The 15,998-nt window shown below is 41.6% G+C and overlaps 1 pseudogene; it reads left to right on the top strand.

Annotated features, from left to right (window-relative positions):
* The first annotated feature begins 12,270 nt into the window (after positions 1–12,270).
* On the top strand, positions 12,271–12,388 carry LOC126199997 (5S ribosomal RNA; annotated as a pseudogene).
* The last annotated feature ends 3,610 nt before the right edge of the window (positions 12,389–15,998 follow it).

The following is a 15,998-nucleotide window of genomic DNA, read 5'->3' as shown; positions in this document are numbered from 1 at the left end:
CATTAAGCCCCTATTACATGATGCATCTAAACTGTATGCTATGCACCAGCACCCCAGTCGTGCGAATCTGTAACTGGTTTCCGTCGACCTATTACACCATCCACATGGGATATACCTGACACATATGCACAGTAGACAGTAGTAATGTGCAAAACACAAATAGAACAACTGATCTCTTGTAAAGTCATTCATTCTACCACACGAAACACTAATGGAACATGTGATATATTGTAACGTCTTTTGTTCAAATTATTTATGTAATCTCAAGGTTCCCATTTAATAAGAAGTTGTTTTTATCATTATTTATTAAATAACTGTTATTCTCTTATGTACGTTACTACTGTTCTGAATTACAGACTCCTCAGTTAGTTCTATACTACGACACTTGGTTACGGGGGTATGTGTATATCTAAATTATATTTATACAATGTTTTGCACATGGAGGACCCACTTGTTTTTGGAGCTATTGACCTGTTAGTGACAGTAAATCTTTGGATTAGGGCAGAACAATGACAAAAATGAAAAGCCACATGTTGTTGGGTTCTAACCTGGCTGAAAAGAAAGGATGAGGGCAGGGGCATATATTCATCGATGATGAAAGAACTAGGGCCCAAAGATCAGACTCCTCAGTTAGTTCTATACTACGACACTTGGTTACGGGGGTATGTGTATATCTAAATTATATTTATACAATGTTTTGCACATGGAGGACCCACTTGTTTTTGGAGCTATTGACCTGTTAGTGACAGTAAATCTTTGGATTAGGGCAGAACAATGACAAAAATGAAAAGCCACATGTTGTTGGGTTCTAACCTGGCTGAAAAGAAAGGATGAGGGCAGGGGCATATATTCATCGATGATGAAAGAACTAAGGCCCAAAGATCAGCAAGGATTTCAGATTTTTGAGAGTATGTACAGGGCCTATTTCAAGCAGCTGCTGTCTATGATAAAAAATAGAATTAGCAAGTGTGACATAGTCATGAGTGAGGCTTTCTCACCTTCTTGAAAGTAAGAATTAAATCATATGTTTATATGTGTTGTGATCATACCAGCCTAGATCACTGATAAAATACTGGTAAACACCCTGTTATCCTGCAGGCTGGTTGTAATGTTACTTTTCCTGATGACTGGGGAATCTTTTATGAGACTGGCTTTTAGCCACAGAATAGCACAGCCCACCATTTCAAAAGTTTTTGTGGATGTATGCACAGCAATTTTCAACACTTTAAACGACCAGTACTTATTACAGGTTCACTTGTGTTATTTTTATGAGTTTGGAATACAAAGGGGATAGGCAAAGTAATGTGAACAGTGGTATTAAGGGGATGGTTGTGTTTGATGGTCAACAACACAGGTAAGACACGTGTTGCACTGGACTGTGCATGTTCAGTAGAGACTAGGCATCATTACAGGTTGTTTATGAGTAGAGCACACTTCATATTTGCATTCAGAGGCCAAGGTTGGCATGCAATGAAAGACCTAAACGAGTTACAAAGAGAGCAGATTGTGGGGGCCCGATAAGCTGGAGCATCAGTAACCAAGACAGTCAATTTACTGAATATTACAAAAGCAACTGTTTTGACAGTTGTGACAGCCTACACAAAGCCTGGAAAGACATCATTATGTAAATGTAATAGTGGGTGCAAATCAAAACTAAATGACAGACATTGTTGTACACTAACACGAATTGTGTCAAAACAACATCAAACTATGGCAGCTAAAGTGACTTCAGAGCTCAATAGCTGCACACTAACACGAATTGTGTCAAAACAACATCAAACTATGGCAGCTAAAGTGACTTGAGAGCTCAATAGCTATCTTCAAGACCCCATATTTAACAACACTGTCCACTGAGAACTCCATAAAGCAAATATTCTTGGACAAGCTGCTATAATGAAACCATTAGTGATGACAGCCAATGCAAAGCAGTGTAAAACATGGTGTCAGGAGCATAAATCCTTGATGACTGATCAGTGGAAACACATCATAGGTCTGACAAGTCAACGTTTTTCTTATTTCCAACATTGGGCTGGGCTTATGTCTGGAGAACTCCAAAAGAAGCCTACAATCCTGGCTGCTGTATTCCAACTGTGAAGCATGGAGATCAAAGTGTGATGGTGTGGGTAGTCATATCATGGTAATCTGCTGGTCCCATCATTACTCTCTATGGCCATGTTGCAGCCAATGATTATGTGAACATTTTAGGGATCAGGTGTGCCCTATGATTCAAATGTTGTTCCCCAACAATGATGCCACATCTCAGGATGATTATGCACACAGCCATGACAGTATAATCATGGTGTGAGGAGCATGCAACTGAATTGCAGAATCTTCCCTGGCCAGCACATCCCCAGACTTCAACATTATTGAACCCATGTGGGCAGTTTTGGCTTACAGATGTCGGAGCAGATTTCTCCTCCCTTGTCACTACAGGAGTTAGAAGGAGTTCCGTTCTAAGAGAGGCATAACGTTCCACTGGAGACTATACAATCATTATATGCCAGTATTCCAAGAAGAATTGCAGCTGTATTGTGGGTAAGTGGGGATCTAACACTCTCATTAATAAACCGTTCCCAAGTGAGTACAGGTATTCGCATTATTTTGCCTATCCCCTGTGTGTGTGTGTGTGTGTGTGTGTGTGTGTGTGTGTGTGTCACTCAGAGTTTTGCAGTCCTCATCTGTCACACTGGGCAAAACTGCATGGACTTTCTGGGGTATCACTGCCAGTTTCACTTTCCTGGCATGCTGAAATAAAGCAAGTGATGCAGTCAAATGAAACACGAACTTTTGTATGCTAAGGTATTATGATACAAACCAAAAACCACCATGTAACGTTATATGTATATTACTCAGAAATAAACAGTTGCCAACATACCTTATTATTATATAGCGGGTTGTGCAATTCATACACACACACACACACACACACACACACACACACACACACACACACACACCTTTCCCCCTGTATGCCTGAATTAAGATGCTTGACACCTCTTCGCTCCATCCCTTTTTTTTTTTTATAGAATATGAAGCAATCAGTAGAAAAAATGCTTTCACAAACTGTTTCTATAACAGAAAGTCTACTGGAAGAAAATATTGCTTATCTCACTACTTTTGTGAAAATCTACTTACTGAAGAAATTCGGAAAATCTCCAACCCAAAAATCTAAAATTGGCCATTAGTCACCTAACAATAAGCAAATAACAAGCAGAAAGCACTGTGGTACCCTCTTCTGTGCATGTGCAGATTATTGCTGCCTAGAGCGGATGTGCAGATTGACAGCAGTTTAGAACTGCTCTCTATTCTGCTGCAAAGCGCTAGATGGCTGTTGCGCTAGACCAATATTGTCCTCACGGATTATTGCTTTAGAAAGCACTGCTACAGAGGTTACCAGAGACAGCCAAGCCTTTTGAGACAATAGGGATGGATATTTTATGATCTTTTTTGCCAGACACAAGTGGGAAATTGTAACACTCTAATTGCTATTGATCATTTCTTATGATACACTGCTATGATTGACATTTCAAATCAACAAGCAACGACAGTGGCAGAGCCATGGTGAATAATTAGTTGTTGAAGATGGTGTCCCTGAAATGGTAATCACAGACCGAGGTATTAAATTCATGTCACACTTGGGGAAGCAATTATGTCATTTCCTATGAGTTCAGAAACTAAGTAATAGCTCATTGCACTCAAAAACTAATGGTAGAATGGAATGTGTGCACTGTACTATTCATAGGGTATTGGGTTACTATCTCAGCAACAACCTTAATGACTGAGATGCTTACTCACCAATTGTCATTGCAACACATAATTCCAAAACGCACACCAGCACTGGGCTTTCTCCATTTGAGGCAGTGTATGGGGGAAGATGCCTTCACCATTCAATATAACCAAACCAAAAATCAGAAGGTACAGATTGTTTGGAATTTCATAAAGATATTAAGGGGCGTATGGAAACGTGTAGAGGGCAAAAGTCAGAGCCCTGGAATGTCAGGAAGGGGTGGAGAAACGTACAGGAAAGTTAGCAAGTATAGAGTAGGACTATGGGTGATCCTATCAAGTCCATATAACCCAAAGGGTAATATTAATAAGTTTATTTCATGGTACCAGGGGCCATACCAAGTGGCTGAGTTTATGTCACGAGTAAATATCTAGTTACATTTGCCAACTTGAATGTTTCAAGGCCTCCAGAATCATCGCCACAGGAGTCAGTGCCAATAGCTAAGAAAGAGCAAGAAAGCATAGGGAGAATGAAAACCAAAAGATCTTGCACCATCTACTGGTGTGATACTGTAAGGGTTGATATCTCAGAAGCAAGAAAGAGAGATGTGGAGTGCCATGAAATTTAGTTTAACGTAAGTAGTGAGTAAGATTATTTTGGGCTGAAACATTAATTAAGGTGCACTTATGGAAGAGTTGGGGAGGACAGCTAGTAATTGTCGCACAGCACGGTTCCTTTGTTAGAAAGACTATGGAGGAAATCCGTAAAAATTGTTGATTTGCATCAGGGGTTCCGGCCTTGCCCCCCCCCCCCCCCTTTCATGCAAGAAGTGGTGTGGAGGATGTCAGGTCTTTTCAAGGGGGGGGGGGGGGAATAAGAATGGCTTATTTTTCCCAGGTTGCTGCATGCTAGAGGTCGGATCTCATGGGCATTGGAAAGTGGGGTGCTGTTCACCAGGCAAAAGTATATACTCTTATTATACTCACCAGTCACTGATGGGCTCTTAGGCTGACATACGGGAAATGAGGAATGAGGTGTGGAAGTTGGAGGAAATATTTTCGAAATTAGAATGGGAAGCAAAAATAAAGGAATATTTGGAGAAATATAGCAGGGTGTGCATGTCCTACAAGTGGTTACAGGGGCAATTGCAGCAAGTAATACATGTAGTACCACAAAACTCGCAATGGTGAAAAACGAGATGTTTGGATGCTGTTGAGAAAATATTAAAAACAGTAATTGGGTGTGCAAACAACAATGATCTCAGAGTACTGAATGGCACCATGGGAAGAACAAGGGAAGTGGCATATAGTAACAAAGTGCTACTAGAATACATGACTGATTGGTCAATTCATACTGTATAACAGTGTTTACATACAGCTTTAAACTATTAAAGTTTGCCAGTAACCCAACAGCAGCCATTTCATATGCTGTGATAACACACTGCACACCTCGTAGCTTTAGTTGTCTGATGCTATGTTTATGATTATGTTGGTGACCAATATACATAAGCTGTCAGCTTCCAGACTCAATATTTTCATGGGTAACATTTATGAGGGGCATTGTCTGTTGCTTGACACAGTCTTGCAGGAACATATTTTAATCAGTAAACTGATGACAGTTCATGACTTTAACACAGACTGGACATTCATCATTGATGATGGTTTTTATCAGTTGAAGAATGCTGAGAACTTTGCCTAGCCACATCAACTGTTACTCTGTAACAACTCCCTCTACATATGACAGGGCATTTATACATGCCAGAACATGTAACTTAAAAGTTATGAAGCTGGTTGTGTGGATCTTTTTTTGCCTTAAATAAATATAGCTACAGTGGACTATTGCATTTTTCATTCAGTTTTATATTTCAATAGTTTTAACACTTATGTGTAAATACCTGTTATACTGTATGAACTGGTCAGTCAATTATGTATAACTACTTTAACTGTGGGTGCCATAGTTTTAAAATTATCAGTAATACTAGAAGGGCACACTATGCAACTGTTGAACTTGGAGCAGGATGTGGTAAACAACACACACACTTTGTGAAAGCTGACCACAGAGCTAACGGAATATGTAAGACAACTGTAGATATGGTGAACAAGGATACTGGGGTTATACAAACATGATTTTATTTATATGAGGGTAATGGCTGTAAGGTTTTCCAGTTACTAACTGACAGCATAAGGGCTGCTCATATGAAATTGATGGAATTATTGGAAGCCATACACCATGTCAAGCACAGACAGTTGACTCTGGTGCTACTGGCACTGGAACAGTACCTGGCTGGCTTAAGAAAGGTTCAGAGGGCATTACCTCCAGAAATGGAGCTCTTCACCAAGACAAGCAAACAGACTCTACTGTATACTGCCATGTGGCAACAGTGGAAATCAGGACAGACCAAACACAGCTCTATGTGCTGGTTCAGTTACTGGCAGCAGATGTCCACACATGGTATAAGTATTCTACCATCCACCCTTACTCGATGAAGTGGAGAGCCCTAGTGAAGCATGTGCAATTAAAGACCAGGGAGGTAATGCTAATCTCAGAGGGTAGGGGAAGGCATGTTGTAATGTCAAAGGAAGAATTCTGAACTGACAGAAGGAACAAGTGGTCCCTTTGTTCCAGACTGGCAACAAAACATGCGAAAGTCAGTTATTGTTAGGCAAGACAGACAAATAGGGATGCAAATGGGATGTTCTGGAACCACAATTCTATTTTCAGTGAGCAGGCTTGCACTGGATCTACTCCACAAACATGCCATAGTAGCAGTAGCAGTAGTAGTGAATTGTTATGAGCAAGGGAGACTTAGAGGGGTGACGCAATTGGATCTGCATGGCAGCAGGTCACTGAGCGATGAAACAGGACAGCTTGTGCCATAGTGGAGCCAATGCACCAACTCCACTTTTACAAGAATCACCAGGATGAACAAAAATCTGCCACTGTTCTACTGGCTGGATAAACTGTTAGGGGTATTCCCAGCACAAAACCTGACCTGTCACTATAGTACTCTAGAACCTAAAATCATGCGCACACTGAACCAACTCATAGCAACCCAGGAGTGGCATATTTCTGAGAACAGGTGCCACAACACTTATAGCAATACTTTGTAACCGATATCATGTGGTTGTGTCCTTGAGTGTCATGATATCCAGTACATTAATAGCTTTGACTCTGTGCTGTGCAGCCTTTATTTACTTTAGGCAGAGAGCCACCCACCCATGTACACCAGATACCAGTAGGTTGGACTAACTGACAAGTGTAGGATGCAATTAAGCGAGAAACACAAGAGATTGTTCAGAGGGAAAAACTTATTCCAGTGTTCTACTCATTTGTTCTATATTTATTGCCATACATCATTTCATTTCATTTTTTTGTGATGAATGATAGGAATATTTGTATCCATGATTAACGATCTTTTACAGATGATGTTGGAGATTTTTTGACTGTTTTGTGTGATTGGATCTTGAGCTATAGTGCTGATGACATAATGCTTTAAGAATTTTTTTTAATTATGGGTAGGAAGAGATGTAAGCAGTTTATGACATGATGAAGAATTACCAGTGCTATGTGTATTAGAGGAAATTAGTGTAACTATTGTACTTTGTTTTGTGTAATTTTGCAAGGGATCTACACTCCTGGAAATTGAAATAAGAACACCGTGAATTCATTGTCCCAGGAAGGGGAAACTTTATTGACACATTCCTGGGGTCAGATACATCACATGATCACACTGACAGAACCACAGGCACATAGACACAGGCAACAGAGCATGCACAATGTCGGCACTAGTACAGTGTATATCCACCTTTCGCAGCAATGCAGGCTGCTATTCTCCCATGGAGACGATCGTAGAGATGCTGGATGTAGTCCTGTGGAACGGCTTGCCATGCCATTTCCACCTGGCGCCTCAGTTGGACCAGCGTTCGTGCTGGACGTGCAGACCGCGTGAGACGACGCTTCATCCAGTCCCAAACATGCTCAATGGGGGACAGATCCGGAGATCTTGCTGGCCAGGGTAGTTGACTTACACCTTCTAGAGCACGTTGGGTGGCACGGGATACATGCGGACGTGCATTGTCCTGTTGGAACAGCAAGTTCCCTTGCCGGTCTAGGAATGGTAGAACGATGGGTTCGATGACGGTTTGGATGTACCGTGCACTATTCAGTGTCCCCTCGACGATCACCAGTGGTGTACGGCCAGTGTAGGAGATCGCTCCCCACACCATGATGCCGGGTGTTGGCCCTGTGTGCCTCGGTCGTATGCAGTCCTGATTGTGGCGCTCACCTGCACGGCGCCAAACACGCATACGACCATCATTGGCACCAAGGCAGAAGCGACTCTCATCGCTGAAGACGACACGTCTCCATTCGTCCCTCCATTCACGCCTGTCGCGACACCACTGGAGGCGGGCTGCACGATGTTGGGGCGTGAGTGGAAGACAGCCTAACGGTGTGCGGGACCGTAGCCCAGCTTCGTGGAGACGGTTTCGAATGGTCCTCGCCAATACCCCAGGAGCAACAGTGTCCCTAATTTGCTGGGAAGTGGCGGTGCGGTCCCCTACGGCACTGCGTAGGATCCTACGGTCTTGGCGTGCATCCGTGCGTCGCTGCGGTCCGGTCCCAGGTCGACGGGCACGTGCACCTTCCGCCGACCACTGGCGACAACATCGATGTACTGTGGAGACCTCACGCCCCACGTGTTGAGCAGTTCGGCGGTACGTCCACCCGGCCTCCCGCATGCCCACTATACACCCTCGCTCAAAGTCCGTCAACTGCACATACGGTTCACATCCACGCTGTCGCGGCGTGCTACCAGTGTTAAAGACTGCGATGGAGCTCCGTATGCCACGGCAAACTGGCTGACACTGACGGCGGCGGTGCACAAATGCTGCGCAGCTAGCGCCATTCGACGGCCAACACCGCGGTTCCTGGTGTGTCCGCTGTGCCGTGCGTGTGATCATTGCTTGTACAGCCCTCTCGCAGTGTCCGGAGCAAGTATGGTGGGTCTGACACACCGGTGTCAATGTGTTCTTTTTTCCATTTCCAGGAGTGTATTAAGCTGATTCTCTGTTAAACAGATATTAAGGGATATCCAATGGGGGTGAAGAATTTGTTAACATTACTCTGTTAGTTGATAAGTAATCACCTAAAGAAATTGCAGAACACATGTTAATAAAATGGCAGTGAGCTAGTGTAGTAGGCTTAATATACATTTGATGAACTTGGGAGTCAAACTGTCTACACTTAGGAAAATGTATAGTATACTATTATTAGTGTGGAAATGTATGTTGAGTCTTTGCAGAATGACCCTGAGCTAAGAACAAGAGACTGGATTTACTGGGGTGAGGAGAGGGGGGGAGGTGATTTATGTAGTGCTGCCACTATTTTTCAGCACTATGGTGTTAAACAGCAATGCTGTCACTGCTGTTGGAAATGGAGGATGGAAACAAGTGAGAGCAAAGCTGACCACAACACCATTACATCAGATGCAGCAATACCATCACCCTGTTACCACTTTGTGAGACAGAGCCGTCGGCCACAATACCAATGACACTGTAGAAAGGTAGGGTGACGATGGCAATAGCAGCAAAGTCACTTGCTACACCTTCGCAAAGTCACTTGCTACACCTTCTGGCTCCCACCTTGTTTTGGTGTACGTGGTTGGATGTGATGCCTTGGTGCAACAAGTAGGTACAGAGCCTGTGTAAATACCCATCATTTTTAGCCAAAGGCATCTCATTCTGGCAGCACCATCTATGAAGGAAGAAATATACCAGGCAATATGGTGACATGATTCTGGAAGCGGCCACTACGAGTCACGGGCTCCATCACTGATGAGCCTACTACTAGTTCAAGTCAACTCCTATGGACCTGGTACCTTCCAGCTGGTGGGCCATCTGTGTGATCACTCCAGTAGCAGCCATCCTTCTGCCCATTAGGGCCACCATTTGTGACTGGGGCAGTGAGGAAGTTCCACCACTTGAACTTTTGCAGGCAAATTGATGCTGTATGCCTGCCTTGCTCACAAGGGTAGACAACAGTGCTGGAGGCTGCAATCCTCTACAAGAATCATGGCAGGCTTCTGAATCTGCTGGTGTGCCCTTCCCTGAGCTGCAGAGTAGCACCAAGATGGTGCACTTGCTGCCATAGACATCACGCGTCAGCATTCCAGCCTAGCCACCAGCAGGGTGCTGGCTGCCTGCTGCACCAATACGCTGCTGTCAGCACAGTCCAAGTGGGTGTTGCCACTGCTGAACAATGCTACGAGTGCTGTAGCTTGCTTTCTAATTAAAAAAAAAAAAGACTGTTAATGATGTTTTATTAGGCCATGATCAGTCAACATCCTCATGACAACCCACCATCTCAATTGGTCCCAGACTTCTACAGTTAACACATTGGAGCCTTCTCTAGATTGAGGACATTTTACTCTTAAATTTATGTATTATACCATTTGTGGACAGTAGTAGCACTGTATAAGGTACATAGTTATCTGTAGTGTATGCTGTGATTTGGGAAGCTTTTCGTACAGTTTGATTGCTATATTACTAAAGTAATTGTTTGCAAAGTTGGCCAGGTCCTTAGGGTTACCTATTAAGCTGTCTTTATTTCTCATTTTTATGTTTATCTTTTTTGGCTTTGTGCGACCAGTTAATTGTTTTACTATATTACAAATTGCTTTTCCTTTATTGTTTGAGTTCTGTATGGTTAGATCATTTTGGATTCTTTTTGCCTGCTGCAGCAGTCTCTTACACACACTTTTGTACCTGAGAAAAAACTGTAAGATGGCTCAGTCACTCCCATTATCTTTGATAGAGCTGAGATATTTGAGTATTTCAGAGGATTTTCTGACACCTTTTGTTGACAAGTTCTTTGTATTAGATTCTCAAACATAATATACTCTTTTAGGAAATGTCTCCCCAAATTTTAGTTTGAATGTAGTCATGAATTTGTTAATTTTTTCATTTAAATGTTCCTGGATATACTTCTGAACAGATCTGGCTGGTCATCTGCACTGCAAGTTCACTGCTTTTTGATATGGAGTACACCTTTCTGTAGCTACACACTTTCGTCTTTTCTTTGCAGACATTTTAAGTTTTGCATTTTGAAAAAAATGATCTCACAACACAAGGTTTTTAATGGCAACCTCACAGTATTTTTTGTTGATAACTATTAGGATGTGATCAATAACTGATAAAGAGTGTTTGGTTATTCTTGTTGCACTTGTTACCCATTGTGAGATAGCTACCATAACTGTACAAAATATTCAAAAACCTGTTGGTGACTTAATCCACTTTAATCATATTGCATCTGAATTTGCACAAATAAGAATATGTCCTTTAGGAGTACATATCTCTAGCAAGTGCATTAACTTAGTAAAAAAAATACTGACATTATCATTAGGATCCCTATATAAATTCAGTATAATCAGTTTTTAAGTGAATTTTGTTCTTTTAACTCTACACTGATAGCTCAAAATGTTTTCTTCACTCAAAGAAATCATGTCACTTCTAACTACAAATTGAAGTTCTCTCTTAACCCTTTCAGTGCTGAGTGTGCCACAACAGCGCACACAGCTGTGTGCAGTTGAGACACTGCACGGCAGTGAGGGATATGACTCACAACTTCCTTTAGTACTTTAGCTAATTAATTGGATAGAGGTTACTATTTGTGTTGCTACACATTCTTTAATTTCTTAATGACAGGGTGTTAAAACAAATTTTTTAGGCCTGTGGATGTGAAGCCAGTGGTATCCATTCTATAGGATTGATGAACATGTTCGTCCTCCAGACAACTGGTGAAGTACCTCCCAGGGAGGGATCCTTGTGGCAGGGAGTGAGATGGATTTCTGTTGTTGAGGCCTGTTTTCTTTCTTTCTTTGATTCTAATATTTATAGTCATTTCTTTCCTTTATTTCTTCTCCACTTGGAGTACCACATCTATCATTCTTCTTTCCACATTCAACAATTTCCATTGAGGAAATCCTTCTCTTATCCAAATATTAAAACTGTTTTCGCAGGATTGACAAAGATGTAGCAAATGTACAAGTAGCTTCCAGACTAATGAGCATAGTTAAGTGATGTCTTCTTACCCTGATGTAACTGAAGAACTGGTGTATAAATTACAGGTTCAACTGATTTACAAGCCCTCTTTGCAGTTATTCCACAGGTAAACATGAACGGAGACAAAGGTTTTAATTAGCTAAGTCACATTATGGCTAATTTGAATTTTATGGGAGTTGATATTCAGCACAAATGCTATGCATAAACAGATACCAGTGCAAGAATTTTAAAAATTGATAAAATAAGAGAGACAAATTGTCATTATTTTAGTGGTTAATCCTAAAGTGTGTTCAGAACGACAAATATCTTTTATGTAGTTGTTTACTATGGTTGCAATGACATCATTCAATTTAAAGGTGCAGATATGTGTTGTGATATATAACTTTTTTGGTAAAGTGATTTGTTACCCAATGTTTACATGACTAATGAAAGATAATCACCTCAGTGGAAGCATTTATTATTAGTTCATTTGTTTACAATTGTGGCAACAGCCTTGCCACAGTGAGTACACCGGTTCCCATGAGATCACCGAAGTTAAGCGCTGTCGGGTGTGGTCGGGACTTGGATGGGTGACCATCCAGGCCGCTATGCACTGTTGCCATTTTTCGGGGTGAACTAAGCCTCGTGATGCCAATTGAGGAGCTACTCGACCGAATAGTAGCGGCTTGGGTCAAGAATACCATCTTACGACCGGGAGAGCGGTGTGCTGACCCCCTGCCCCTCCTATCCGCATCCTCCACCGAGGATGACACGGCGGTCGGATGGTCCCGGTAGGCCACTCGTGGCCTGAAGACGGAGTGAGTTTACAATTGTAAACTGTCTGGAAGTTGTGTTGTGTTTTCATGTACACTGGCCCTGATGGATGCCATATGTCTCCAAGGCACGACTTAGCAGTTTTTCTGTGTGTTCTGGTACTTACTGGATGGGAAGCTATTCCATCTATGATGTCCCAGCTCAGAAAAGCAAGGCACACAATTGAGAAAACTGATATCGCATGACAGCTGTGCATATGCCAGACAAGGAAAAGGAAAGAAAATTCATTCCATTGTAAATAATGTATAGAACTGTACTTCATGAACATTATAGGAGGTTAATGTCAGATCAATATGTGCTCACGAATTGTAAATGAAATGTTACCTTACTTACAATATCATAACTGGAGCTGCAATATAACTGTATTGAATGGAAGAGCTTTCTATTATTTTGATAGAGAAGATTGAGAATAGATTGGAGCTTCCAGATTCCAGCATGGGAACAGTTGCAACAATCAAGAAATTCATATCAAGAATAGCTACGCAGTTGTCTGAATAGTATTTCAGGAGGCTACAGATCAGTTTTTAAGAATAACAGCACTCACAGTGTGAACATATGCACTATTTCAGACATATAGAACCCTTCAGAAACTTCAGTATACCTTTCACATTCATATTTAAATTTATTAGGTTTGGAGAAATCATCACTGAAATATACAAATACAAAATTGTCTTTCTGGAAGGAGTTGAAATTTTCTAATAGTTCTTCCATATAACTATAAAAAGTATATTTAAATGTAACAGAGGCACCTTCTGGATGATAGGTAAACTACAAGAACATCATGGTTCACATACAATTTTGTAACCGTACCTTCATCACTGCCCACAAAGACCAGATGACCCTATATCAAAATACATAGTGCTATGGCCACTATTTCATTTCAGCTTTGTGTGATTTTAAGGAAACATCCTGTATATTCCCATCACACTTTGAAATTAATTAATAATATGCAGCATATATATAGTCAGTCATAGTCATATCTACATCTACATCTACATCCATATTCCGCAAGCCACCTGACGGTGTGTGGCGGAGGGTACCTCTCTCAGTTCTCCCTTCTATTCCAGTCTCGTATTGTTAGTGGAAAGAAAGATTGTCGGTATGCCTCTGTGTTGGCTCTAATCTCTCTGATTTTATCCTCATGGTCTCTTCGCGAGATATACGTAGGAAGGAGCAATATACTGCTTGACTCCTCGGTGAAGGTATGTTCTCGAAACTTCAACAAAAGCCCATACCGAGCTACTGAGAGTCTCTCCTGCAGAGTCTTCCACTGGAGTTTATCTATCATCTCCGTAACGCTTTCACAATTACTAAATGATCCTGTAACGAAGTGCCCTGCTCTTCGTTGGATCTTCTCTATCTCTCCTATCAACCCTATCTGGTACGGATCCCACACCAGTGAGCAGTATTCAAGCAGTGGGCGAACTAGTGTACTGTAACCTACTTCCTTTGTTTTCGGATTGCATTTGATTAGGATTCTTCCAATGAATCTCAGTCTGGCATCTGCTTTACCGACAATCAACTTTATATGATCATTCCATTTTAAATCACTCATAATGCCTACTTCCACATAATTTATGGAATTAACTGCTTCCAGTTGTTGGCCTGCTATATTGTAGCTAAATGATGAGGGATCTTTCTTTCTATGTATTCGCAGCACATTACACTTGTCTACATTGAGATTCAATTGCCATTCCCTGCACCATGCATCAATTCGCTGCAGATTCTCCTGCATTTCAGTACCATTTTCCATTGTTACAACCTCTCAATATACCACAGCATCATCTGCAAAAAGCCTCAGTGACCTTCCGATGTTATCCACAAGGTCATTTATGTATATTGTGAATAGCAACAGTCCTACGACACTCCCCTGCGGCATGCCTGAAATCACTCTTACTTCACAAGGCTTCTCTCCATTGAGAATGACATGTCATGTTCTGTTATCTAGGAACTCTTCAATCCAATCACACAATTGGTCTGATAGTCCATATGCTCTTACTTTGTTCATTAAATGACTGTGGGGAACTGTATTGAACACCTTGCGGAAGTCAAGAAACATGGCATCTACCTCGGAACCCGTGTCTATGGCCCTCTGAGTCTCGTGGACGAATAGCGCGAGCTGGGTTTCACACGATTGTCTTTTTCGAAACCCATGCTGATTCCTACAGAGTAGATTTCTAGTCTCCAGAAAAGTCATTATACTCGAACATAATACGTGTTCCAAATTTCTACAACTGATCGACGTTAGAGGTATGTATAGGTCCATAATTCTGCACATCTGTTCGACGTCCCTTCTTGAAAACGGGGATGACCTGTGCCCTTTTCCAATCCTTTGAAAAGCTATGCTCTTCTAGAGACCTACGGTACACCACTGCAAGAAGGGGGGCAAGTTCCTTCACGTACTCTGTGTAAAATGGAACTGGTATCCCATCAAGCCCAGCAGCCTTTCCTCTTTTGAGCAATTTTAATTGTTTCTCTATCCCTCTATCGTCTATTTCGATATCTACCAACTTGTCATCTGTGTGACAACCTAGAGAAGGAACTATAGTGCACTCTTCCTCTGTGAAACAGCTTTGGAAAAAGACATTTAGTATTTTGGCCTTTAGTCTGTCATCCTCTGTTTCAGTACCATTTTGGTCACAGAGTGTCTGGACATTTTGTTTTGATCCACCTACCACTTTGACATAAGACCAAAATTTCTTAGGATTTTCTGCCAAGTCAGTACATAGAACTTTACTTTCGAATTCATTGAACACCTCTCACATAGCCCTCCTCACACTACATTGCACTTCGCGTAAATTTTGTTTTTCTGCAAGGTATTTGGCTATGTTTATGTTTGCTGTGAAGTTCCCTTTGCTTCCGCAGCAGTTTTCTAACTCGGTTATTGCACCACGGTAGCTCTTTTCCATCTCTTATGATCTTGCTTGGCACATACTCATCTAATGCATATTGTACGATGGTTTAGAACTTTGTCCACTGATCCTCAACACTATCTGTACTTTTGTGTTGAGTCATCAAGTACTCTGAAATCTGCTTTTTGTCACTTTTGCTAAACAGAAAAATCTTCCTACCTTTTTTAATATTTCTATTCATGGCTGAAATCATCAATGCAGTAACAGCTTTATGATCACTGATTCCCTGTTCTGCATTAACTGTTTCAAATAGTTCGGGTCTGTTTGTCACCAGAAGGTCTAATATGTTATCACCACGAGTCGGTTCTCTGTTTAACTGCTCAAGGTAGTTTTCAGATAATGCAGTTACAAAAATTCACTGGATTCTTTGTCCCTGCCACCTGAAATAAGCGTTTGAGTCTCCCAGTCTATATCCGGCAAATTAAAATCTCCACCCAGAAGTATAACATGGTGGGGAAATCTACTCGAAATATTTTCCAAATTTTC

Source organism: Schistocerca nitens, chromosome 8 (genome assembly GCF_023898315.1).
Source record: "Schistocerca nitens isolate TAMUIC-IGC-003100 chromosome 8, iqSchNite1.1, whole genome shotgun sequence".
NCBI classification, from domain to species: Eukaryota; Metazoa; Arthropoda; class Insecta; order Orthoptera; family Acrididae; genus Schistocerca; species Schistocerca nitens.
The sequence above is the reverse complement of the archived record's forward strand: the minus strand, read 5'-3'. Positions and strand labels throughout refer to the sequence as shown.